The following is a 27,203-nucleotide window of genomic DNA, read 5'->3' as shown; positions in this document are numbered from 1 at the left end:
GCCTGTGTACACCAGTTGCTGGGGAACATGGGTGGGAGGGTGCTGTTGCACTCATGTCCTTCTTGTGGATCCTGGTCAACAGCTGGGTGGCCACTGTGTGAACAGAATGCTGGACTAGATGGACCCTGGGTCTGATCCAGCAGGGCTCTTCTTCTGTTCAGAATTCTTTGGAAGCTGGGAGCTGCTTACGAGACTCTGCAGCTCCCGCTCACTCACTTGGCTTGGTCACCCCTTGTTCAACAACTCTTCTTATTTTTCCCAGACCTACATTGAAAGGCATGCTGCTTCCCTGATAAAATAGCCAGGGAACAGTTCCCACACCCTAAAAGTGGAAGAGTATAATCCAGCCAAAGTGAAATACTTTTAAAGCCTGATAAATTTCAGTGGAAGAGATAAAATAGTTCAATTCTATTCTGTACTGGTCAGACTGCATCTGAAGTAAGGGGTCCAGGCCTGGGTGTCATGTTTTAAGGATGCTGGCAAGCTGGAGCATGTCCAAAGTGGGGGAGATCAGAATGATGAGGGATCTGGAAACCAAGTAGTTGAAAGAGCTGGGAATGTTTAGCTTGGAGAAGTGAAGACTGAGCAGAGACACGATAGCTTAGTGTTTTCCACTCCCTTGAAGGGCTGTTATGCAGAAAATGGAGCAGACTTGTTCTCAGATGTCAGGACTAGAACCAGTGGGTAGAAATTGCAGGGAAAGGAAGCAGATTTTGGCTTAACCTCCAATTGGTACATTGGTAACACTGTCAAATACACTCTCATTGTATTTGACAGTGGAACAGACTGCCCCAAGACATGATGGACTCACCTGCACTGGAGGTATTTAAAGAGAGTCGCAGTGGCCATCTGTCATTTCCATCATTCCTGCACTGATCAGGGGTTTGGACCAAATGACCTCCAAGTCCCCTTCCAATTTTAACATTCTATGATGGCATCAAAAGCAGGGATCTAGCATTCACCCAGAGATGCTAGCTTTCTACATGCAGGGGTTTTATTTTTAAATTGAGCATGAAGGGCCCCCACATTTCAAATGGTGGAGACCAGATACAGGTTTACTACCTCAATGAGGACTAAGCCCAGCTCTGAAGGTGACTGGGAGTGGTTAAGGCGAAGGGATCCAAGTGGAGCTTACAGACAGAAAAAGCTACTTTTTTTTACTTATTACATGTAAAATGTTTTCTCACCACCTGTAGCTGCAGTACAATTGATCTTGCATTGCTGGCACAGAAGATGGCATGGCTGTTGCAAGGGGCTATATCCTGCATTTTCATTGCCTAACATAAAATGGCCCAGGCCTCACATTATATTTTTGTCTAGTTAGATGGCCCTCACCAAATTGGATGGGGTAGCAATTAGAGCATTTACACACATGCCAATAAATCTTTCCAACAATAAATATCTAATCACTTTTTGCTTTGCTTGTTAAATACCAGTTCCGAATTCCTGGACATGGTTAAATGTGCATAATTCAGGAATGTATAATTATTTGCCTTCGCTAACTCTGTGACAGCAGAATTGATACCCCCCCAACCCCCCCCCAACAAACCTTTGTTTCCTTTTAATAGCCCACCACATCAGTCTATGACAGCTGCCTTCATTACTGTGAAACTAAATGCTTATCTGCGATCCTTAATTTTTATGTGTTTCCAAACAGGAGGAGGTTACATTGTAACCCAAAGCAGTCCAGAGCAGTGGTGTCCTCTGAGGCTGGTTGCTAATGTTTCAATTTAAAGAGTTGCTTCCAGAATGCTCCTTTGGAAAGACATTAGAGAGAAGAAATGTTAGAGGTTCCTTCTTAATGAGAAAAATAAGTCTTGCAGTGATGCTGTTGGTGGAACTCACATCATTTGTTTGGTGGGGGGGGGCGATATTTCATAGAATCATAGAATAGTAGGGTTGGAAAGGGCCTACAAGATCATCGAGTACAACCCCCTGCTCCATGCAGGAATCCAAGTCAGAGCATCCCTGACAGATGGCTGTCCAGCCTCGTCTTGAATGCCTCCAGCATGGGAGAGCCCACCACATCCCCAGGTAGTTGGTTCTATTGTCGTATTGCTCTAACAGTCAGGAAGGTTTTCCTGATGTTCAGCCGGAATCTGGCTTCTAATTTGAGCCCATTATTCCATGTCTTGCACTCTGGGATGATCAAGAAGAGATCCTGGCCTTCCTCTCTGTGATAACCTTTCAAGTACTTCAAGAACGCTATCATATTTCCCCTCAGTCTTCTCTTCTCAAGGCTAAATACGCCCAGTTCTTTCAGTGTTTCCTCATAGGGCTTTGTTTCCAGTCCCCTGCTCATCTTTGTTGCCCTCCTCTGAACCCTCTCCAGTTTGTCTGCATCCTTAAAGTGTGGTGTGTCTATTAAAGACACTCTGTTCAGCCATCATTATCATCATCATCATCAGTTTACATTTATATCCCCCCTCCCTTTCCTCCAAGGATCATAGAATTGTAGAATGGAATCAGAGAATAGTAGGGTTGGAAGGGGCCTATAAGACCATCGAGTCCAACCCCCTGCTCCATGCAGGAATCCAAGTCAAAGCATCCCTGACAGATGGCTGTCCAGCCTCCTCTCGAATGCCTCCAGTGTGGGAGAGCCCACCACATTGTTGGCTCATATTTGAAACAGAGCTGCCAAGTTCACTTTTTCCTTATTAAAGGAATTATCAAGTGTAATAAGGAAAAAGTGAACTTGGCAGCTCTGTTTCAAATATGAGCCAACAATGTGGTGGGCTCTCCCACACTGGAGGCATTCAAGATGAAGCTGGACAGCCACTTGTCAGGCATGCTTTGACTTGGATTCCTGCATTGAGCAGGGAGTTGGACTCGATGGTCTTATAGGCCCCTTCCAACCCTACTATTCTCTGATTCCATTCTACAATTCTATGATCCTTGGAGGAAAGGGAGGAGGGATATAAATGTAAACTGATGATGATGATGATAATGATGGCTGAACAGAGTGTCTTTAATAGACACATCACCGGTAGAAATTGAACAACTGCAGTCTTTTTAGAGCGTGGAAATGCAATGATTGAGTGTAAGGGCTTTGTTTTCCCCTTCTGTTCTGCCTTTAAACCCCCAAGGTGCTCTTGTATGGAACTAGTGGCTCAGGTCGAGACTCTTCAGCAATTTAGGGCACAATCCTATGCAGGTATAGACAGAAAGAAGTCCTATAACTCCCAGCACTTTGCTTTCTCTGATGATCATTTTTCCCATTGTCAGTTCATTCCATCCTGTTTCTGCATCAGCTTGCAAATTAAAAAGGGTGTATGAAAATTTGGATATATTTTCATGTGCATTTCTCCTAATATATGCATTTTTGTATGTAATTTCAGTCTAATATACACTTTGCGGGGCAAGCAGTTTTGTGTATATGTTGATGAATTTATGCATTTTTATGCTCAAATTTCTGGTAAGACACACATTTCTGTGTGCAGCCTTTGCTCAGAAAACTGCATCACAAAATTCTGAGAAAAGCAAATAGCAAAGATTAACTGGGTTCCAGTTCACATATTTATTTGGGAAGGGTGAATTTTGTAAGTTCTTATCAAAATGCAAACTGAACAAAATTCTCCCCCATTCCTTAATCGCCAATACCAGTACTCTGAACACGTGAACGAATCATGAAGTATGGGAAGGCAAGTGAATTCTGGCTTCCCTTGGGCTGATCTGGACATAAGGCCCTTTTCAAGAAGATACTTCACCAAGCAATCTTTCACAAAATGTAAGTCCATTCTTGAGACTGGTGGACAAAACTCTCAATGCAGAAAAATAATAATAGAGGAATACATATGGTCTGGATGTAACAAAGTGAATGTAGATCCATATATGCACATATGTAAAGTGAAATGAATGCATGGTCTGGATTACCTTGGTTAGCTATGAAATCAGGGAAACATTTGTGTTGAACGTTGAACTTAGACTACTCTTTCAGGCACCATACAGATAATGTAACAAGTTAATTAAACAGGGTTTTATACTGCTCCCTGGCAGGGCTCTTAATGCAGGCCTGCAGCAGGGTTTCTCCTAAGCCAAGGGGAGAGAGGATACGACAGCAGAAGTAGTTTTAGTGCTTAACATGAAGAAGATCCTGTTCAAAGGCTGGCTGGCTAGCTGCTGAATCACAGCTTTATGTGATTTAGAACATGGATGTGACCCTACTTCTGAGGTCATCAACAATGTGCCTGTGGACACCAATGTGACTGCAGACACCTGTCTTGGAATCATGCCCCTCTTGATTTTTATTCTGTTTCTCAGATATTTTTAATTCAGAGAAATAGCTGGGAGACAGGCATGCTGCAACGTGAAGGGCTGCCCTCTGGTGCCATCTTTATATGGGTTGAAAAGAGTGGTCTTGTGTTTTGGAAGTCAGACCACACCTCTGCCTTATTCTTAGGTTCTTGGGCAAGTTACTTTCTTTTAGTCTCACCAACTCACCTTTTGGCAACTGAATGTTTTGTGTCCAGCCCTGCCTATCATGGGACACTGTATGTGCAAGTAAGCTCTGCATGGCAGCCATTTTATGAACTGCTGAAGGTGTGGAGACCCCTGCCCTATTTCCTCCCTGGAAGATGCAGCTTAGAGGGAAGAATCCATAACCCAATAAAAGGCTTTGGTCCTATAGAGGAACCTTTCCTTTCCTATAGAGGGAAGCCGGTAAGACAAATTAGAGGGGGAAAGCAAAAGAAAGTCGTTATTCTCTGGCCAGCGATGTAAAGTTTTATTTTTGGCTTCACTGCTATTGCTACTGTCAAGTTTCTTTTATAAATACATAGTTATTTGTGGTGTTTTTATTTATGTATTTATTTAACCGAGGAAGCATAACAAAGCAGATTACTGATTCTGTATCTTCCGACTGATTTCTGAGTTCAACATTATATTTCTGCAGGCTGACTGCCACAGAGGGAGGTGGGATCTGGAGACTAGGCTAGACTTAAAGGAACAGTGCACCATTAATTCAGTGTGCCTGACTACAAGACAGAACCCATGTCTCCTCTGGTGCCTACACATCGTCTCCTATCATAGACCTGCTGTGACATCTAGCTTACTGTTATTACTCAACAAACCTTAAATAACTGTAGCAGTTATGGAGTGAAGAGGTCAGCAGCAAGAAATTCATAAGCGCTGCTGAAGACAAATAGAACAGATTTAGAACAGGTTTCTATTATCTTCGTAGTGATAAAAAAAATTGTTTTGTTTTCTTTTACTTTCCTCCTCCAGTCTGTCAGACTTTTTACAGAATGACATGGGTTGTTACTTAAAAACAGCCAGGGGCCAGTGAGAGAATAAAGGCTGGTGGAGCAGGCTTAACTTGTCATTTCTATGATAAACTATTTGGAACAGTCCAAGGAGATGGGCTGAGGCAAGATTTGAAGGACAAGTGGAATGTGTAGGAAGGAACTGCCTGGCCACATAACTTTGGTTTGCCAAAAAAGCCGATGAGCAGGGCTCACTAGAGATGACAGCAATACATGCTGCGTCTTAGAACATGGGCCATGTCAGACAGCTATAAGGTTGTTTTGGTGGGGGTGGGGTGGTTAATGTATAGGAACTGCAGGAAGGAAGGGAGCCCACTTTCCTGCACCTTCTATTTGGCCTGTCCAACTGGTTCCTGCTTTTCTTTTCCCTGGGCTTTCTTCGTGTCCTGCTTGTGGGTTCTTGGTCAATAGCTGGTTGGCCGCTGTGTGAACAGAATGCTGAACTGGATGGACATCGGTCTGATCCAGCAGGGCTCTTGTTATGTTCTTACATTCTTCTGGTCTTGGAGCCCAGCCAGGAGATAAACAGCTAGAGAAAACAGTGGCAGTAGGAATATGTACAGAAGAAGAGTTCCACCCACCACTTCTCCACATAAGCTGCCCTCCCTCCCCCTTTAGAAATGCATAGCAGACTCTCTTTCTAATACATGGGTCTGCCACTCTCTTTCTTAGTTAGAACAGGGCTACCCAACTCTATTGGGCTGGTGGACACATTTGGAATTTTGAGAACGTGTCACTGGTGCTCTCACAAAATGACTACCCTGGGGGTGGGCTTGCCCATTCCTAAAATGGCTGCCACGGTGGGCATGGCCCATCACAAACCAGTCATTTCCCAGAATGCAAACTGGTGAGACTAAAAGTAACTTGCCCAAGAACCTAAGTACAAGGCAGATAAGGAGTCTGAGCTTCCAAACACAAAACCACTCTTTTGAACCCAAATAAAGATGGCGCTGGAAGGCAGCACTTTGCTTTGTGGCACATCAGCCTCCCAATTAAAAAAAATACCTTCAAAATCTTAAGAAATAAAATAAAAATCAGGATGGACAGAGAGCCTCATGGGCACAAAGGGAGGTGTCTGCAGGCACATTGTTGTGCCCACAGGCAACATGTTGGAGACCCCCAAGTTAGACCATCAGAGCTTGAAAATAAATTAAAAACTAAGCAAGCAAGCAAGCAAGTTACATCCACTCTCAACAGGAGGGTTGAGCATGCCAGTCATTGTAAAAATCTGTATATTTGTCAATGGGACAGGTTGGCACGAGACAGTAAGACACAGCTGCCAAATTCACAGTTTTCTGGGCTGCTTCTTCCAGGCCTCTCCTTCCAGCATCCAACCAGGCACTCCAGACGTGTTGTCTTCAGTCACACAACTGCAGCCCCAGTGCCTGTGTTTCAAAGCTGTCACGATCCAGACTCCCATCTGCAATGTGGAGAAGGTGGCCCAGACTGTGGGGCACTGTGCCTCAGCCTTGATGCAGAACTTGAGACAAACAACCAACCCTTGAGTGCAATTTCTTTGAGGGGCTGGCATCCTCCACTCCAAGGCCCATACTCCACTGCCCCTACTCATCATTGCAGGCAATGTGCTTAGCGAGAAAGAAAGCATAGAGGAGTGACAGAGTGCAAGGCTCCAAGGCAGAGGTTTGCCCCTTCAAGGGTCTGTAGGTAGTGTGGGGGTTGGCTGTTAGACATGGGATGGGTAACCCAAAAAGAAAAGAGACCACAAAGATCCAAACAACAAAGTTTAAAATGTTACTGAAGATAAATGATAATAGAGAAAGGTTTTAAAATCTCAGTGCATACATGCACGCAACACGCAAAAAGTCATATGAGGAACTGGGTAATAAAATAATCAAGGATAAAAGCATTCCACTAACTGAACTAGACAGTGTCTCTATCTTATCCAGGTCCCTTATCCAAGCAAAATGTTACTGTCGTAAGGGTCAGCACTCTCTCAAACAGTTCTCCGGTTCCAGCAGCTCTGCCTCTTTCTTTCAGTAGAGGCACTTGAGAGGAGAATGCATTTCAGCCTATGTTTCCGTTGCAAAACAAATCAACGTCAATACATAAAAATAGCAGAGAAGAGGGAAGAGTTTAAAATGCTTAAAGAAAAAAAAAGACTTTATTCTAAGCAGTTGGATCTGGTTACAATCCCACAGATATTCTTATTGGTCCTCATTATATAAGATGACATTTGGTCTGGAGAGCTACTTTATAGCTCTCACTGTGCCCCCCGCCCTCTGAAAATCATTCACAGCATTATGTTTACAATGTATGCCTTCTGCCTTTTTTTGAGGGGAGATTTGATAATACTCCAGTCCATCCAAGACTTGTATTTGTGGGTCTGGGGAGGCTGAGGATGTTTTGAACTTTTACTACCATGTTCCCTCTATGGCATAAAATTCCTTGCTATTATTCTCTGGTCCCTCTCAAACAGACACCTCTTCGACAATATGCTCTGTTTTCTGGCATTGATGTTTTTACCACTGCCCAGGTGGCAAAATTTGCCTTGGCAGCAAGAAAAATAAGTGCCATATCCCAAATGGCATAGGGGGAATGTTTCTGTTAACAGTACCAGTAGGGATCAGAAAAAACAGCTGTAAGGCTGTCAAAATCAAAAAAGGAACAGCTGTACCAATTGAATTCCCAGTGCGTTTTGACATGGGTCTCCCTTACTTCTTCCAAAGAAGACTCTTTGGAAGAAGGTAGGGAGAGGGAATCCTCTGGAAATGACTCTAAGGGCGCAATCCTATGCATGTTTAGACAGAGAAAAGGCCTACAACTCCCAGCATTCCCTAGCCAGCCTTGGCTGGGGGAACGCTGGGAGTTGTAGGCCTTTTCTCTGTCTAAACATGCATAGGATTGCGCCCTAACAGTTTGTAATTCCCTTGAAAAAGACTGGTGTCGAAATGCATTAGGAATTCAACTGGTGCAGCTGCTCCTTTTTTGATTCTGGGATCTTTCCGCTGGATATGTGCATGTGTGTGTATATATATAAATATGTGGTTGTAGTGTAGTTATTTTCTTGTCATGCATATTGTGGAAGGCTGTGGCTCCAAGCAGTATTGTTGACCAGACCAATCATTTTATTCACTGATGCAAGACCGGTCATCCTGAACTCTGCACTCTACTTTCTCCAGACAATGGATGTTGCTGGAGCTCCTTTCCACTTTGCTGCCAGCTCACTGAAGTTAAATCTGATTCAAGGAAAGAGACGAGAAGCACAAACCCTGAAATGTTTCACTGCTTATCCACACAAAACCTTGTTTTGTTTTTGTTTTTGCAGCTAACACAGTGCTTCGGGCCCAGCCCATCGACATGTAGGTGTAGCTCGCTGCCAACTATCATTGGCAATTATTTTTACAAGCACAGATGACTGGGATTGCTACATGGGGTGCAAGAAATTGCCAAACACAGGCATCCACTTGGAGAAGATGGAGACCTGAACACACCAGTGAAAGTAAGGGACTTACCCTTCTCCCCAACCCCATGTTTTTCTTTTCAAACACTCTTTGTGCTTAGCCTGGAGATGAAAAAAACAAAGAAAAGAGAGAAACCTCCAAAGCCAAAGAACTGTCAGATGAGACATAGGGCTTCATCACACAAGGCTGTTTATTTCACAATTTACTGTGGCTTCTGTTTCCGCATTCTAAGTGAGATAAAGATCAGCTCTTTATACAGAGAAGTTCTCCACAGCCTCGGGGCAGAGAGTGAGCAGCGAATCAGTGGGTCCCTGGAGGGATTCAACTCTCTCTCTCTCTCTGCAAAGCAGCGTGCAGGGGTGGGGGTGGCTTCACTACTGTCAGCTGTTTACATGGGGAGACGCAGTCTTCTTCTTCCTCCCCTGGCCAGCTCCGTACTCTACTTCCAGCCCAGGTCAACAGGCAGAGATGCTGGAGGAGGGGAGCGGGGAGAGTAACTGTGATTTTCCTGCTCTTCTCAATGGCTTCTTCATCCCAGGCTGTGGTTATAGCCAAACCACATATTTATACGCAGCCATTAAAGTGGATTTATATTTAAATAGTGATGATCTCAGGGTGTGTTTTTTTTAAAGTGGGATAAAGATCAAATACAGCTGGATGTGCCCTGGAGGTTGACAGCATCATGTAAATGACCAGCAAACTTCTGTGAGTGACCACTGAGGAGCCCATGATAAATGCCTCATGTAAAGACAGCCAAAAATCAAATCCTACAAATTAGCAGCCCATGTGCAATAATCAGAAACCAGTTGCCTGGCCCCTTCTACTCTTCTTTAGTTGCTGATCTCTCCTCTTCTGTACCTCTTCTTATTTGAGATGCTGATTCTTACTTTTAAAGCCCTAAACTGCTTGGAACATTCCCAATCACCTTCACACATATGTGCCCTCCCAATATCTGAAGTTGTGTTTTGGGTCCCCCCCCCAACACCACCTACTGCGGTTTGGCAAGAGGAACAGGGCCTTTTTAGTTGTGGCAATGATACTCTGGCATGCCCTTCCCCTAGAAGCTGAGATGACCTCATTACTATCAGCCTTCTGCTGCCTGGTGAAGACCTGGCTCTTTAAGGAGGCATGGGCGAAAGATGAATGGATAAATCTGTTTTGCTTGCTGATTCTATTATGCTGCTATTTTAGCATGCGGTTTGATGTGGTCTTGATTGTTTTTATCTCTGTGCTGTTGGCTGCTTTGAATTCGCCTAGCAGAAGAAAAGGGGGATAGAAAATGTAAAAATTATGTGTATTGGGAAACATCCAACATTGTGCAAAAGTACTTCTGATCATGGAGCAAACCTTTCTTGTCCTCTACTCCCCTGTGCACCCACAAATCTTTTCTGGAAGATCCTCCAACTCTTTGGAGCATGCAACCTTTTGAGGGTATGGGGGGGCCTGCAGGGGAGGGGGATAACTGCTCCATTGGCAGATGCTGTTGGATGCCATTGTTCTGGGAGTTTTTTCTACCCTGCACTCGACTTCTCCTGAAATCCAGTTTCATTTGGAGAATTTCTAAAATTAATTCCAGACTTGGAACATTTGCTGTTATTTTTCAGTTCCTTCAGGGTATTTTAGCCAACTACTCCACTGATACACACGTGAAGATTGATAAAGCACTTGTGAAAATGAGCCTTGATGCATTCGTATGTATTCATTTGTGCCCACGTGCACTTCTGCACTTTGGTAAAACACCATGTGCAAAGAACCTTAGGAACCTAAGAAGCTGTCTTCTACTGAGTCAGGTCATTGGTCCATCTAGCCCAGTATTATGGACACTGACTGGCAGTGTCTATCCAGGGTCTCAGGCAGGACTCCTCCCTAGGGTGCCCACTTATGAATCACCCCCAAAAGAGGAAATGCATCACCAAAAAAGACAACAAAAGGGGACACCCAATTTGCCTAAAATTTATCTGCGCTAATGTAAATATATAGCTGGAAAGACTGTGGAAGACTTCAGTCGGGGGCCCTGCGTGCCTCCCCCTGTCTGCTAACTGGGTGCTAGCTGTGGATGGGCAACTTCAGTGCCCCTGAGCTCTCCCTTCTTCGGGTTCTTTATCTTTGAACCAGACTTGGCCTGGGCAGCCCTTCGAACAGAGGACCCCTTCAAAACAGAGGATAGTCCTCTGGCAGCCCTTCAAATAGTGACCCAGCATGGTGAAGCGGCTACAGCATTGGACTGGGAGCCAGGAGATCCGGGTTCTAGTCCCCACTTGGCCATGGAAGCTCACGGGGTGACTTTGGGCCAGACACCAACTCTCAGCCCAACCCACCTCACAGGGTGGTTGTTGTGAGGATAAAACGGAGAGGAGGAAGATTATGTACGCTGCCTTGGGTTCCTTAAGGGTGGGGGGAAGTGGGATATAAATGTAATTAATAAATAAATAAAGGATTGTCCTGTGTAAAAGAGGACACACGGCCACCCTATAGTGGAGCCGCCTTCGAAAACGTCTCCAAAATTTTAATGAATGCAAAATGCGGCTGCTAGGTTACTAACTGGGGCTGACTATAGAGAGCAGACCTCACCAGTGCTTAAACTGCCAGATGGGCTGCTGGTCTGTTTCCGGGCAGAATTCAGAGTATGGAGTGCGACCTCTCAAGCCCTCAGTGGCTTGAAGCCTGGTACCAGAAGGACCAGCTACTACTGCACAAATCTGTCTGAATCTTGCCATCTTCCCCAGAGGCTCCCTTCCACCCCACCCCAGCTCAAGCTCTGGATGACCAGAGAGTGGGCTTTGATGGCCATGGCAAACCATATTTGAAATACCCACCCCAGAGACTTGCCTAACGCCAACTTTGATGTCTTTCCCAGCACCAGGCAAAGACCTCTTCCCCCGCCCCCCCCGCAGACTTAGACTTTCAAATAGATGATGCCTTCAAAATAGAGGACTGTTCCTCTGGCAGGCCTTAAAATAGAGGACTGTGTTCTGTAAAAGAGGGCACGGGGCCACCCGACTTCCTTCCTAGCCCTACCTGGAGTTGCCAGGGATTGAACCTGGGGCCTTTTGCATGGAAAGTATGTGCTCTGCCACTGAGCTAGGGTCCCTCCCATGATTCAATCTTGATTCACCTGACCATACAATCACTTCAAGATTGCTTATTGGTATTGCTTTATCAACACATGCCACAAAAGCTAAGGGCAAAGGGGTAGGGAAAAAGGATGTTTGGTACAATAAAATAACTTGTGGAGTTCTTTTATTGTATTAAACATCCTTCTTCTACCCCTTTGCCTTTGGCTTTTCTGGCATTTCTTATGGAGTTCGCTCTTTTTGTTGGCTTTATCAACACACACAACTACATATGTGTATGGTAAACACTACACAAAAAGAATCTTGATGCAATCACATGTATGATTGCATCCAAATTGCTTTTTTGTAGTGTTTTTATCAATGAGCAAGTGAGCATTGTTAATGTTGTGTAGAGCAAAGTTTACTGAGGCACTTGAAAGCTGCAACAAACTTCACATGCCCCAAGCTGTGTGGAAATAATTATTGAAAAGCAACAATGGATAATTCCAGAAATGTGAGCCAGGAAATTCATAACTCCCAAATCCAGGATGAAATTTTAGTTGTATAGAATTTCCAAAACATTCCTATCAGCAACAAAATAACCAGGCCCACATTTTGTAGCAGGCGCCAGTGGCTATGAAATGGCTGGAATTTTAGCACCCATGTCTGCTGTGATAAACGGTTGCAATCCAGGTGCAGCTTCCTTCAGCCACCATCTCAATGGCTGATAAATATTCATGGCAAGATGTCAACAGTGGGCTGCAAAGCCAAACAGGAAAATGTCAGTCTCTTCTTTTTTGTCGAGGAAGTTGTTGAAAGAATGGCCTAAGCCTGCCCTGTGTTTACTAAAATGGCTTTGGAAATCCCTAAAGCCATTCATCTCCAGGATTATCATCATCTGGCTTCCAGACAACATTCTCATTTCCTTCAGTGAGAAGTGTTCGGTTTTTAGGATGGGGTTGTTGTTGTTTTTTGATACCTTAGGCCATTAGCTGTGGTATTGATCTTAGCCTAAAACATGAGACTTCCTACAGCAAAAACAGCTCCAGGTCTAAAAGGAGAAACCTGTTTAATTGGACTTGCTACAGTAGTTGTACATTACTGCTTGCTGCTCCCTAGCCTTTTCCTGCTCCCACCCTTATTCACCATCTGGATTGTCTGCCAGCTATTCCTGCTGCTGATCTGCAAGCATTTCCAGCTTCAACCTCCTCCCAGGGCCAAACTACACTTGATTCTGAGAGATCCAAGATTGAGCTCCTTAGGCATGAAAAAAAAAAGTGTCAAAATATTTTTAGCCCACCTTTCCCACAAGCTGTACAGAAAGACAGCTTGTAAAAGCAAATCAAAACAAAACCACACAGAACTATTTTGTGCTGAATTAAGAGCTAATACAATTAAGAGCTAATACAAACACAAGACAATGGATGACAACGAAACAGCACCACTAAACCAATGAAAACAAGCCAGTGTTCTGAATTAAATTCTGGCAAAGGTTCTAGTAAATGGGACACTTTTCACCTGGGTATTTAGAAGGAATTAAAACAGGTGCCAGGAGAATATGTTTGGGAAGGCCTTTCCAGAAGAGGGAGGCCTCAACTGAAAAGGCCCTGTCTGTGGTAGGCAGAGGAACAGGCCATACCTCAGTGGTAGAACACATGCTTTAGGTGCACTGAAGGTCTCGGGTTGAAGCCTCAGCACTTCCAGGTACGGCTGGGAAAGATTCCTGCTTCAAAACCTGGAGAGCTGCTGTCAGCCTGTGCAGGTAGTAGTGAGCTAGATGGACCAATGGTATAAGGCAGCTTCCTATGTTCTGTTAGAATTATAGCCACCTGAAAGTGCAACCACTGGGACCATAAGAACATAAGAAGAGCCATGCTGGTTCAGATCAAGGGCCCATCTCATCCAGCATTCTGTTCACACAGTGGCAGACCAGCTGTGCACAGGAAACCCATAAGCAGGACACGAGTGCAACAGCACCTTCCCGCCCATCTTCCCCAGCAACTGGTGTACAAAGGCAGACTGCCTCTGATACTGGAGGTAGCATAGAGGCATCAGGACTAATGGCCATTGATAGCAGAGCCAGTTCCAGGTTTTTGAGGTGGGCTTTTTGAGGAATGAAACCTCTGGGTAGGCAAGAATGCAAAAAATAGAAACAAAAAAGCATTTCAAAAGGTTAAATGTTTAAAATGTTTAACATGTTTTGTGCTGAGTTGTTGTTCTTTAAAGAAGAAGTCACAATGATGCAGAAACAGGATAGGATGAACTTAAGATAGGAAAAATGAGGGACGTAGAGAATCCAAAACTGAACGACTGATCCATAAGAACCAAGAACATAAGAAGAGCCATGCTGGATCAGACCAAGGACCATGAAGTTCAGCATTCTTTTCACACAGTGGCCAACCAGCTGCCCATGGGTAACCCTCAAGCAGGACATGAGTGCAACAGCACCCTCCCACCCATCTTCCCCAGCAACTGGCCATCATAGGCATACTGCCTCTGATACTGGAGATAGTATAGAGCCATCAGGGCTACTAGCCATCGATGGTCTTATCCTCCAGGGATTTGTCCAATCCCTTTTTAAAGCCATCCAAGTTGGTAGCCATCACTACCTCTACACAGGGTCACAGCAGATCAGGGGTGTTGAACTTCTTTCAGCCCCAGGACCAAATTACGTTTTGGAGAAGCTCTCAGGGGCCATATTCCAACTTCCAAGGCAAAAGGGGAAGGGATAATTTCTATCTTTCCCAAAAGTATGAGCATAATTTCTCTTAAAGTTCTTTCTGCCAGTAACTAACTAATCCTTAGGAGAGGCATTTCAACATTTTAGAATAGGGAGGAAACTTCACAAAAGCTGAAAAACCATCAAATGGGAAGGGGGAAAGGGGGTGGGGCCATCGGGAGAAACCTGGGCAGCCAGATTGGGTCCCCAGGAGGACCAGATTTGGTCCCTGGGCTTGAGGTCCTGGTCTCTAGCTCCTTCACAGGCCAAATAAAAAGGTACTGTTCCATTGTTGTTGTTTCACTATTGTGGTGTAGTGGTTAGAGGAGTCTTCCTCAATCTCATGCCCTCCAGGTGTGTTGAACTACAACTCCCAGCATGCTGGCTGGGACATACTGGGAGTTGTAGTCCAAAACACCTGGAGGGCACCAGGTTTATTTATTTATTTCATTTCTATACCACCCAATAGCCGAAGCTCTCTGGGTGGTTCACGAACACTAAAACCACAAAGCACAGCACAAAACAATATGCAATATGAATGCTTAAACCCGCGATATAACAGTACAACCAGAATAAAACGTAGCAGCAATGGAGAGGTTTAAAATGCAGATTTCAAATGCCACAGCTAAAAGACTAGGAAGCTAAAAGACTAAAATAGTGAGAGAATAAAAAGGTCTTCACCTGGTGCCAGAAGGAGTACAACATAATGATTTCAAAGTGATCTTGTTAGGCTAGAGTGATGGGCAGAAAGCAACAGAATGAAATTTAAGAGGGATAAATGTCAAGTTCTGCACCTAGGAAAAAGAAACCAAATGCACAGTTACAAGATGGGGGATATGTGGCTCAACAACACTACAAGCGAGAAGGATCTTGGAATTGTTGTCGATCACAAGCTGAATATGAGCCAACAATGTGATGTGGCTGCAAAAAAGGCAAATGCTCTTTTGGGCTGCATGAATAGAAGTTTAGCTTCCAAATCCCATGAAGTACTAGTTCCCCTCTACGCAGCACTGGTTAGGCCTCATCTGGAGTACTGTGTCCAGTTCTAGGTGCCACACTTTAAGAAGGATGCAGACAAACTGGAGAGGGTTCAGAGGAGGGCAACAAAGATGATCAGGGGACTGGAAACAAAGCCCTATGAAGAGAGACTGAAAGAACTGGGCATGTTTAGCCTTGAGAAGAGAAGAGCGAGGGGAGATAGGATAGCGCTCTTCATGTACTTGAAAGGTGGTCACAGGATCTCTTCTTGATCTTCCCAGAATGCAGGACATGGAACGATGGGCTCAAGTGACAGGAAGCCAGATTCCGGCTGAACATCAGGAAAAATATCCTGACCGTTAGAGCAATACAACAATGGAACCAATTACCTAGGGAGGTGGTGGGTTGTCCCACACTGGAGGCATTCAAGATGAGTCTGAACAGCCATCTGTCAGGGATGCTTTGACTTAGATTCCTGCACTGAGCAGGGGGCTGGACTCGATGGTCTTGTAGGCCCCTTCCAACCCTACTATTCTATGATTCTATGATTCTGTGATAGGTGCCAGGTGAACCTCCACAGGGGGTTCCATGGCCAGGGTGCCACAGCAGAAAAGGTCCTCTTCCTGGTAGCCAGGTTGGACATGGCTGGGGTTAGAGTGTTGTGGTTGGACTTAGATTGGGGTGATCTGAATGATGATGAAACCAACATGATGTAACCTGAAGGTAACTCTGGGGTAATAATTCATACACTCAGTAAATGCTTAGCTTTCACCTGAAAGGTCTGTGAAGGGCGGGCCCAACCATTAGGCAGAATGAGTTAGCAGTCTCAGACAGCAGATGCTTTGTGGGGGTACTGGATGTGGCAATGAGTGGCTGAAGAAGAGAGCTGTGTGTGCCACATACCTTGGAACCGCGTTACCAACCTGCCCGGTCACTGAGGTCATCAGAGGGGATGTTTCTGGTGGTTCCCCATGGACCTATGGCCCGGTTGGAGTCCACCAGGAAGAGAGCCTTCAGTGTGGTGGCCCCCCTCCTGTAGAATTCCCTGCCTTTGGAAGTCAGGCAGGTGCCAACGTTGTGTTGCTTTCAGCACCTCCTGAAGACATTGTTATTCCAAGAGGTTTTCCCTGAGCGACCAGCCATGGTTTATTATGTTCAGAATCCGTTCTTTTAAAATGTTTTAATTGTTTTAATTATGGGATTTTATTCTTTTGTCTTGCTGTTTAACACTCTGAAATCTTTGATGTAGAGTGGTATATAAATATTGTAATAAACAAACAGACAAACAAATAAATAAACAAACCAGGCCTGGTGGTGAAATTTGGCCCACTGGGGCTCCCCAGATGGTCACACTCCCTCCCCTGATCCACACCTGTTCGCCCCAACCATCAATCATTTGGGGGTTTCCCAGTTTTTGTGTAGTCCCCCCCCCCATTCTAAAAGGGGAGAAATGCCTCTCCTAAGGCTGAGTGACTGGCAGTAAGAGCTGTAAGCTACAATGTGCTGGTATGTTTTGCATTTTTTTGGCCCACCTCATTTGTCTCCAGACCTACCCACCACTGGAATGCGCCCCCCCCAGAGCTACTCTGAAATTGAATTCAGTTCTTGGGATGAAAGAGCTTCCCAACCCCTGAACAAAACTGTCCTGCTGCTTTCTGGTGTAGTGGAAGATGCTGTCTTGTTACCAGCGTTGAGGTAATATTCAACTGCCAGTCCAGTTGGAAGGAGAAGCCACCATCTTGTCCTTTGCCTCAGGCAGAAAAATCTTGTCTTGGGCCAGCCCTGGATCTGCGTCCTTGTTATGATCCCATTCTGCAAGTTATAAAATTAAGAAGCACCTCCATATTTTTAGAAATTGCCTTAGAACCGATGCCCAAAGGTCAGACTTTGCTGTTATTTTCAACCAATGTGCCCAATAGGCATGATGAAAGATGTTGTCTACCTCATGCCCTCTCAAAGCTGTACTCGGAAAAAAAAATCTTTCAAAAGTCAGCTGGGAAGAGTCTCGGGACTCTGCATGAAGTGCTGGTGATTCATCGATCTCCTGTTGGACTCCATGAGTTGCATGGTAAAAGGTCTCTCTCTGAAGCCAAATCTGCAAACTTCCACTGGAAAGCCAAACACTTATTGGGGACAACATGAACGTCACACTGCTTCTGAAAGGATGTTAAATCAACTTCCAACCATCTGCACACAGTGGAAGTCGAGGGAGGGTCTATGGAGTTCAGGCTTAAGGATCAATCTTCTTTTTCCAGTACTGGAACTGAAGGAGTTTATAAAAATACACCGAAAGTGCCAGGTTTGAAATGCCTTCATTCACATAACATGTTCCAGTCTATTTGGTATCTTTCCTTCTTCCAACCCATGAAAACCAGGGGTCAAAACAGGGGAAAGACTTTACAGTCTAAGGCTGAGGCAAAACGACTTCCCTGTTTTCACCACCCCATTCACAGATAGCAAAATGGGGGGTGGGGTGGGGTGGGGGTTAGCCAGAGCAGAATGGAAGTGTAACAGCCTCCTGGTGGCTGTGGGCTGCTGACCACCATTTTTGTTGTTCCCCTCAAAATAGCACAGCATGATGTAACATTATTGCAAAAGGGGATTCTGGGAAAAACATGGGGGTTGCCTGGAGGAACACAGCCACAATGAAATGGGTGCTGGTGGGGGGTATTCTGCCCTTAAATGGTCTGGAAACTTCAGTTAGTCGAAAACAGCTAGACTGTTACCTGGAAGTGGCTGACAGAATCATATTAAGCCAGTACTCAGCAATGGCACACAGACCATTTCTGGCCCAATTCTAGGAGTGCACGAAAGCCACTTACCTGGTCTCGCAGCTTGCTTCGCGGTGGGGGGGAGGCGCTTCGCTGCTTCCCGCCTCGCCCGGCCGAAATTCAGGCCGGGGAGGAGGTGCCTCGCCTCACTCGGCCGGGAAATAAAAAGTTTTTTTTTTAAAAAAACGCCCCCGTGATAGGCTACGTGACGATTAACGTAGCCTATCACGGCTAGATTTGCAAATTCAGCTGTGATAGGCTACGTAAATCGTCACGTAGCCTATCACGGGTGACTTAAAAAAAAAAAAAGTGCGTACGCAAATGGCGGCCCCCATAGGGAGCTGCCATTCATGTTCCTTATTTGGTCGCTGTAGTCTACGTAAATCTTTACGCAGACTACGGTGAAAATAAGGGCAACGCAAATAGCGTTGCCCTTATTTTCACTGTAGTCTACGTAATCTTTACGTAGCCGTACGCGCTTTATTTTTTTTTTTTTAAGTCACCCATGATAGGCTACGTGACGATTTACGTAGCCTATCATGGCTGACTTTGCAAATCTAGCCATGATAGGCTACGTTAATCGTCACGTAGCCTATCACGGGGGCGTTTTTTTTTTTTTTACTTTTATTGGAATGGTGGCGGCGGCAGTCCCGTCCCGGGGGGGGGGGTGCGGGGTGCGGGGGGGTGCGGAGAATTTCTCCCTGAAACTACTTCAGGGGGCCGAACATGTTGGCACTCGGCCCCCCGAAGTTTCGGGGAGAAATTCTCCCCCATTCCTACCCAATTCAAAGTGATGTTTTTAAACTTTAAAGCTCTAAATGGTTCGGGACCAGATTATCTGAAGAAGCATCTCTTCCCATTTCTACCTGCTTGGATAAGTAATAATCAGAGGCCCTCCTTCAGGTGCCTGCACCAAATGAGGCAATGTGTGTGGCTACAAGAGAAGTCCTTCTCAGTGGTGGCACCCCGTCTGTGGAATTACCTCCTCAGAGAGGCTTTGTCAGGTGCTTATGTTGCCATCTTTTGGGTGCCAGGTGAAAACCTTTTTATCCTCCCAGGTATTTTAAGAGCTATTTTTTTTTTTTTACTGCTTTTAGATCTTTGCTGTAGTGGTTTTACTTTGGTCTTACGGGCTGCATTGCTTTTTAGCCTTTGCCGCTGGTTTTATTTTGGTTTCACTATGTGCTGTTTTCTTAATCATTGTTTATACTCTATATTTTTAATTTACCTGTAATTTACCTGTACAGTGCCCAGAGAATGTTGGTTACTGGGTGGTTTAGAAGGGCAATAAATAAATAAATAAATAAATAAATAAATAACAGAACAATCCTATGGTCTCTGGGGGATCATCCTCCAGACCATAGCATTTTTTGGATCCTTCCTCCTGAGGCTATAGACACTCCTATGACCCTGGGAGGGGGGCTGAAAATTCTGATCCCTCCCACATCCCCCTCCCCGACTCCCTCACAGCTGCCGTGGAAAGAACCATGGCTGCTTCTTCTTGAGGACTCCAAAACGATTTTGGGGAGGTGAGAAAGAAGGCATTCCAGTGGATGGGGTGGAGAGGGAAGAGAAGAGGAGAGGCCAGGACCTGCAATATCCTGTGGCTTCCACAAACCTGGTGCCAGCTTTGGCACTGTGACCTCTCTAGATGGGCACAGTAGCCCATCTAGAGAAATAAAACAAGAATGGAGGGGAAGGAGAGGTGAAAACTTCTTATTTATTTATTTATTTATTTATTTTCATTTACCACCCAATAGCTGAAGCTCTCTGGGTGGTTCACAAAAATTAAAACCAAACGGCACACCATAAAACAATTTAAAATATATAGAACATTAAAACCACAATATAACAATACAACCACAATAAAACCTAGCAGCAGTGGAGGAATTTAAAATACAGATTTAAAACAGCAAAGCTAAAAGTCTAGAAAACTAAAATGCTAAAATGCCTGGGAAAATAAAAAAGCCTTCACCTCCTGGTGCCAAAAGGAATACAATGTAGTGCCAGGCGAACCTCACTAGGGAGCTTATTCCGCAGCCGGGGTGGAATGGCCTCCTTTGCACCTTCTGCTCTGCCAGAGGTCTGCTTGCGCAGCATAGGATATTTGGAGCACTCCAACTTTGGAGCGCTCCTTCAAAGGGCACAGGATTGTGTCTCAAATCGCCTATTGTTGCCTCCCAGTGACCAGTGGAGGCTGGTGGCTCCAGATTTGGTGGGGCTGTGAATCCATTCTGGTTTTCAGTCAGAACCAGCCAGAACTCTAAAGGAGCTAGCAAAGATACTGAACCTATTTGCAGGGGGGAGGGGAATACTTCAGCACCTTGGATAGCTCCTTTAGAGTTCTGGCTGGTTTTGACTGAAACCCAGAATGGATTTACAGCCCCACCAAAACCAGAGCCACTGGCCTCCGCTGCCAGTGACTGATATTCCATGGCATATTGCCTCTGTAGTTGGAAGTTCTTTATAGCCATTACAGTGAACAGCTATCAATAGAATTTATCTATTCCTTTTTAATTTTTATTTTATTTTATCATTACATTTCTATCCAGCCCTTTTTCCTCTTGCAAGGAGCCCAAGGCAGCTTACATTGTCCTCCTCCTCTCCATTGTGATCCTCACAACAACCCTGTGAGGTAGCTTAGGCTGTCTGGCTAAACTAATGGCCTTTGTCACACCCAGCAAGAGTGAATTTCATGAATAATGCATTGTGTAAATAACTATTTTCCTTGTTTATCCTGAATCGTTCCATGATGTTTGTTTGTTTATTTATTAAAATACAACTATGCAGCTTAATATATTAAAATCCCTAAGCAGTTACTTGAGTCTCAAAAGGGAAACTGGTATCATCTGTTGTAGTCACTTCAAGCCAGGTGAAGTCCAGTCTACTAAGAGGAGTCAAATCGTAGTAGACAAGGCAAGGTACAGCATCTAGTCAAGGGAGGTAAGTTAAGACATGAGAGGCAATGAAAGAAATGAACAAACACAAAATATAAACACAAGAGCAGAGATGGCAAAAACAGCGTTTGTTAAAATGAAACAATGATTATGTAATCGGGACCTTAATCTTGCAGTAAGGATTCGGATGGCAAGATGCTACGTGTTCTCAATATTATTTAATGGAGTGGAGGTTTGGACACTTAAGAAGAACAATCTGAGGAAAACTGAATCATCTGAAATGTGAATATACTGACGCATGCTAAAAATACCATGGACTGGTCGAGTAACACATGAGAATGTACTATGCAGAGTAAACAAACTAACAGAATTGGTAAAGACCATCAAAAGAAGAAAGATACAATACCTTGGTCGTATTATCTGAGGTGAAAAATACGCCATACTCCAACTCATTACACAAGGGAAAATGGAAGGAAGAAGTTCAATAACAAGAAGATGAACATCATGGTTAAAGAATCTGAGGGAAGGGTTCAGCTGTACTACTGCACAACTATTCAGGGCAGTGGCATCAAAAACAAAAATAGCTGTAAGGATAGCTAACGTCTAATAGGAGATGGCACCAGAAGAAGAAGGAGGAGGAGGAGGAGGAGAAGGAGGAGGCAATGTTAAGGCAGCCCTCTTAAGGAGAGGGTAGATGAAAACAGAACCTTGGATATCTCCAAGTTAGGGATGGGAAAATCCCTACCATCTGCATTTTGCGGAGTATCTCGTGCCTTTTATTCTATCAACCGCTCATTAACAGAATCGGATTTTTTCCAATTTCTCAAATTTGTGCAAATTCAAAAATGTGCAAATCCCCCCAAATGCCCAAGTCCCTCCCCAAAATGCACCCCCCCAATGCACATTTCCATGCTTTAGCCTATGGGGGAAATGTGCATTGTAGGCCAGTTTTTTTTTTTTTTAATTTTATGTATTTTTCTAAGACTAAATTTGTGTAATGTTCCGGAAGGTTTCTTTCTTTCTTTTTTTTAAGCAGCCTGCAAGTCCACAGAATCTGTGTGACTCAGGAAAAGCTGGTCCGCTGTGGAATCCTCTGTGGGTCGGATTTATTTGATTCCATTGTGGAATTCTCCAACATCCCTACTCCAAATGCATCTTGCTAGGGATGTGCGAACCCACCCCATCTGGGTTCTCTGGATGCCCTTCCAGCCCCTGCCCCCACTCACCAGTCCCTAGACCATGCTTGAGCCCCTCCTGCGCTTGGGGAGCAGCCCCCACTCACCCTGGTGGACTCATCGAGCTCTGTGGTTGCCATTTTTTGAAAAATAAAATGGTGATTGCAAGAATGCACATATTTGCATATGTGTGAAAATGTGCATTTTTGAGAATGTGCATATTTGCATATATGTGCATTTTTATGATCGCCATTTTATTTTTCTAAAAATGGTGACTGTGGAGCTTGACGAGTCCACTGGGGTGAGTGAGGGCTGCTCACTGAGCGTGGGCAGGGGGGAAAGCGGGGTCAGGGGCTCAGTGACCAGGGCTCGGGGGTGTGGGTGGGTGGGGGAATTTCTGCCAGATTCCTGGATTGAATTGGGCACCCACACCATTCTTACATCTTGCTACGGATGTGAGAACCCATCCCAGCTTGGGTTCTACGGGAGCCCCAGAGCTTTCTCCCCGCTTGCTGGCCTGCCAGGCTGCAGTCGAGCGCCCCTCCATGCTCGATGAGCAGCCCACAACTTACCCAGGCCTGTTCATCTCTGTGCCAATCGCCATGTTTTTTTTAAAAATGGCGATCAGCAGCACTTGCCCATAAACTTATACGCAAAAAGCGCTGTGAATCGCCCATAGACTCTAGTTCACAGAGCTATTTTGCATATAACTCTATGTGGGCAAGTGCTGCTGATCGCCATTTTTTAAAAAAACATGGTGATGGGCACAGAGACAAATAAGCCCGGGTAAATTGTGGGCTGCTCATCGAGCATGGAGGGGTAGCTCGACTGCAGCCTGGAGGCCCAGTGAGCAGGGGGGAGCTCAGCGAGCACAGCTTGGCTGGCACGGATGCCAGCGCAGTGGTCCATAAAATTTGCAGACCAAAACGGGTACCCACGACATCCCTACTTCTTGCTGGCTAGAGCTCTCTTACTAGTACAATAGGGGGATGTTGTCTTAGTAGGGAGCTAAAGATAACCAAAGCGTTATGTAGGTTGACATGACCTGTAGTGAGTCAGCTCTGCCTCCCCTATTAAGGGTCCCTCACCTGATTTTTCAGTCTTAGGCTTCTTCTGGGCTGAGGAGATTGTTCTTCTGTGGACTCATCCTCTGAATCAGAGGAAGATGGCAGGGATGTGGCCTCTGGCCTGGAGGGCCCTGAATATGGTAGTGACTGTACATCTCTCGAGGAAGCAGCTTATGCCTTGCTGTCATTGGAATCCTCTAGTGCACACTGGAAGGTCTGAGGGCTATGGGTCATGACATGAATTACCTGTCAGTCTATTTGACTGGATGACCCTGATCTCTTCAGAGCCAGAGCCATAGCCATGCAGCTTCCAGGCTTGATGAGGCTCTTATTGTGCACCAGTTATGGGTAGGGATTTTGGAGAAATCTGCAACAGAACCAAATGAGTTCTGATTTTGATGAATCCGACCAGCAGATTCTGCAGAGGACTGGTTTTTCCCCTGTTGGGCAGATGCACAGACTTGTGGACCTTTTTTCTGACTTTCCCAATTTTGCACAAATGTTCTCGTAGAAAAATACGCAAAAATTACCCCCCCCGGGTGCATTTCACCATAGACTAAAGCTTGAAAATGCACATTTGGGGGGATTTTGTTCATTGTTAGGAGGGATTTGGGCATTTTTACATGTGCAAATTTGCACACATGCACATTTGTGCAAATACGCATTTGTGTAAATTTGGAAACTAAAAAAAAATTGATTCTGCCGATGGGCAGACAATGGAATGAAAGGCACCTGACAATCTGTGAAACACAGATGGAAAGAATTTTATACAATCCATACATCCCTAGTCATGAGTAATATGGACAGTGAAGTACCTCATACCATAGCCAGGTTTAATGATCAGCTAAAGGCTTTCCATTAAGAAAATATTTGCATCCTAGATGCTCCTCTCCTTCTTCAGGTCCACCTTGGATGCCCACCAGCCTTTGCACCGTAGCAGTTAGAATGACCAACATCCTGACAACTACAGGTCTGTACAACGTAAGACCCATTAAGCCAAATGCAACCCACCAGCAACCTACTGTGGACTGCCAGGAGGTGCCTCGGCTGTCTCCCTGTTTTTAGATTCCCAGGCAAGAAACACATGAAGTTCTTGAGGTCAACCATACATGGCCGGTTGGCTGCATTCGGCCTGGTGGATCACATGCTGTGTGGGCCTGCCTTAGAACAAGTATGAAGGACTTGTTTAGAATAAAGTTGAGAGATATTTTCTCCACTGAAGGCCAGAGGAGGAGAAATAAAAATGCATCCCTCCTTTGATGTCAAAGTGTAGTAGTGAGTATAATTAAGGAAAGTTGGAGAATTTCCACCCACTCACTGTCTGTGCAATGCAGATGGCTCAGTGGCGGTGATGGAACAACATGCTGAGGAAGACACAGGACACAGCAGAGTCTAGCAAGGCCTAACTTGGCTCCCTGCAGAGAGCAGGTCTGCTTGCTCTTCCCACCGAGCTTCGGAGGTTCATGTATTTAAAGCCAGGAAGTTTGTGCTCTTTTCTCATGTTATCTTACTACTAATTTGTTGGATACAAGTCCAGCTTGAGTAATCGGAAAAGAGAGAAGGTACCCACTGGTAACTTGCTCCCCTGCCCCCCATGGTGGTTACCTGAAGGCACTCCTCACCTAAACATTCCAACTTGAGTCATAAATTGGACATTAAAATGAGGCTGCAATTCTAAGCATGCTTATTTGAAAGTTAATGCCATCAATGTCAATAGGTCTTGCTTCAGAGGAAATACTTTAATGTGGGAGCATTCATGTGAAATATACCATTTATATTTCTTTTGGAAATTGAACCTGCGGGACACTCAACCCACTCCAGGAATGACATTCACCATTCTGCAAGGCTAGGCACCTAGCTGCTCCAGATGTTTTTTTAGATTTAGACTCCTATCAGGCCCAGCCAACATGACCAATGATCAAGGCTATGGGAGGTATAGGCCAAAACATCTGGAGGAGACTGGGTTGCCCCACCCTTCCCTTTTATGTGCCCTCCCATTTTTTCTTGCTTCCGCCATTGCTATCACTCCCCCTATCTCTTGATAACCCTAACTTAAAAAAAAACACCTGGAAAGAAATGAGAGAACATAGTCATACAAATGAAAGAAATTTATGAGAAATTTATGGACATTTTATTTCCATAAAATTATGGAAAATAAAATTAAATTTTACTTCCATTTTTATGGACATTTATGGAAATTTTATGAGAAATGTATAGAAAGAAATTTATGACTATGACATAGTCATAAATTGGAAAGAAATGAGAGAACATAGTCATACAAATGAAAGAAATTTATGAGAAATTTATAGAAATTTTATTTCCATGAAAAATATGGAAAATAAAAATTATGGAAAATAAAATTAAATTTTACTTCCATTTTATGGACATTTATGGAAATTTTATGAGAAATGTATGGAAAGAAATTTATGACTATGATATAAATTGGAAAGAAATGAGAGAACATAGTCATACAAATAAAAGAAATTTATGAGAAATTTATGGAAATTTTATTTTCATGAAAAATATGGAAAATAAAAATTATGGAAAATAAAATAAAATTTTACTTCCATTTTTATGGACATTTATGGAAATTTTATGAGAAATGTATGGAAAGAAATTTATGACTATAACATAGTCATAAACTGGAAAGAAATGAGAGAACATAGTCATACAAATGAAAGAAATTTATGAGAAATTTATGGAAATTTTATTTCCATAAAATTATGAAAAATAAAAATTATGGAAAATAAAATTAAATTTTACTTCCATTTTATGGACATTTATGGAAATTTTATGAGAAATGTATGGAAAGAAATTTAAGACTATGATATAAATTGGAAAGAAATGAGAGAACATAGTCATACAAATAAAATAAATTTATGAGAAATTTATGGAAATTTTATTTTCATGAAAAATATGGAAAATAAAAATTATGGAAAATAAAATTAAATTTTACTTCCATTTTTATGGACATTTATGGAAATTTTATGAGAAATGTATGGAAAGAAATTTATGACTATAACATAGTCATAAACTGGAAAGAAATGAGAGAACATAGTCATACAAATGAAAGAAATTTATGAGAAATTTATGGAAATTTTATTTCCATAAGAATTATGGAAAATAAAAATTATGGGGAATAAAAATTATGGAAAATAAAATTAAATTTTACTTCTATTTTTATGGAAATTTATGGAAAGAAATTTATGACTATGACATAGTCATAAACTGGAAAGAAATGAGAGAACATAGTCATACAAATGAGAGAACATAGTCATAAATTTGGCCTTATTGGAATTTGTCTTTTAAAATGTTTTAACTGTTTTAACCTGGTGTTTTATTCTTGCTGTTCACAGCTCCAAAATCTTTTGATGTGGAGCAGTATATAAATATTGTAATTTAAAAATAAATAAATACCGAGTCAGAGGTTTGTGATCTGCACTGGCTGCCCATTGATTTCCAGGCCCAATTCAGAGTGCTGGTACTAACTTTGAAGGCCCTAAATGCCTTGGGGTCAGGTTACTTGAAAGACTGTCTCCTTCCCTATATACCTGCATAAGATCATCTTCAGAGGACCTCCTCTGAGTACCCCTGCCAAATGAGCTGAGGCAGGTAGCTACTAAGTAGAGGGGTCTTTTCAGAGGGGGCATCATTTGTGGAATGTGCAGCTCACAGAGGCTTTTGGGCACCAAGCAAAGTCCTTTTTATTTTTCTGGCCTTTGGCGGGAGCAATCCTATGACTGCTAGACAGCGGCTAGACGGTCATAGGATATGTTGTTTTCTGGGAACCGACCTCGGAGCCTGGGCTCCAAGGTTGGTTCCCAGAGAACTGACCTCTCTGCCTTCCACACTTCCTCAGA

This window comes from Heloderma suspectum, chromosome 4 (genome assembly GCF_057233095.1).
Source record: "Heloderma suspectum isolate Gila_16-S chromosome 4, 16-S_ref, whole genome shotgun sequence".
NCBI lineage: Eukaryota > Metazoa > Chordata > Lepidosauria > Squamata > Helodermatidae > Heloderma > Heloderma suspectum.
The sequence above is the reverse complement of the archived record's forward strand: the minus strand, read 5'-3'. Positions refer to the sequence as shown.